Genomic DNA, 1617 nt, shown 5'->3' on the forward strand with positions numbered 1-1617 from the left:
CTCCTGGGTTGAAGCGAGTCTCCCACCTCAGCCTTCCGAGTAGCTGGGACTACAGGCGAGCTCTTCACCTTTGTGCACAGCTGCACTTTTGTCCAAGTCAGAACCCTGGGAGAGCAGCTCAGGAGGCTGAGGTGGGAGGGGAGGTCAAGGCTGCAGTGAGCCGAAGACAGCACCACTGCGCTCCAGCCTGGATGACAGAGCAAAACCCTGTCTCAAAAAAAAAAAAAAAAAAAAGGAAAAGAGAACCCTGAGAGTTATCCTCCACATTTCCACCCAGCCCTTCACTCAGCACATTCCATCAGTCAGTCACATAAGCTCTGCTGAGTCTGTCCTTTTTTTTTTTTTTTTAAATAATAGAGAGGGGGCGGGTCTCACTATGTTGTCCAGGCTGGTATTGACCTCCTGGGCTCAATCAGTTCTCCCACCTCCGCCTTCCAAAGTGCTGGGATTACAGGCGTGAGCCACTGTGCCCGGCCTTACGGGTTCTTAAATGTGAGTGTGTATCAGAACTACTTGAACTACTTGGGAACTTTCCAAAAAGAAGCTAGACCTGGGTGAACCCCAGAGTCTTTTTTTTTCTTCTTGCTCTGTCACCCAGGCTGGAGTGCAGTGGCACCATCAGGGCTCAAGCAATTCCCCCACCTCAGCCTCCCGAGTAGCTGGGACCACAGGCGTGCGCCATCATCCTGGCTAATTTTGGGGGTTTTTTTGAGACAGAGTCTCGCTCTGTCATCCAGGCTGGAGTGCAGTGGTGAGATCTCGGCTCACTGCAACCTCTGCCTACCGGGTTCAAGTGATTCTTCTGCCTCAGCCTCCCGAGTAGCTGGGACTACAGGTGCGCGCCACCATGCCTGGCTAATTTTTGTATTTTTAATAGAGATGGGGTTTCACCGCAATGGCCAGGCTGATCTCGAACTCCTGATTTTGTGATCCGCCCGCCTCGGACTCCCTAAGTGCTGGGATTACAGGCGTGTGCCACCGCGCCCGGCCTGTATTTTTTTAATAGAGACGGAGTTTCGCCATTTTGCCCAGGCTGGTCTCGAACTCTTGGGCTCAAGCGATCCACCCGCCTCGGCCTCCCAAGCGCTGGGATTACGGGAGTGCCTCGCGCAGCTCAGCGCAGAGACTTATAATGCGCCACAGATAGTCCTGAAGGCAATTCTGATGCATGTCAGAGGACCAGGCCCTAAGTAGAACTGCGCTAGAGGCACGGTACAGAATAGTGTACATGCATTTAATCCTCGTAGCCCCCCTGCGAAGTATGTACCCCAATTTTAGGAATGGGATAAACTGAGCCACTGCCCAGGTCTCGAGACAGTGGCGGGATCCCAGGAACACTCTACTCTGGCCTCACGTCCCACATCCGTCCATTGTGTCTGGGCACATATTCCGTGGGCCGCTTGCCTGCGGTAGTGCAGGTTTGGGAGCCACTACCCGTCCCCGTTCTGGGAGAGCAGCAACCCCAGGCAGTCGCACAAAATGCTTCCACCTAGGAAACTGGGGGAATTCAGGACTCTCCCGGAACCTTTGCAACCGGGGAAGACAGGTGCGGGGGAACTCTAGTCTCGAAGGACCTAGGGCTGCGGGGGGATGTTTCACCTGAAGGACTGCCTCGTT

The sequence above is a fragment of the Papio anubis genome, chromosome 12 (genome assembly GCF_008728515.1).
Source record: "Papio anubis isolate 15944 chromosome 12, Panubis1.0, whole genome shotgun sequence".
Lineage (NCBI taxonomy): Eukaryota > Metazoa > Chordata > Mammalia > Primates > Cercopithecidae > Papio > Papio anubis.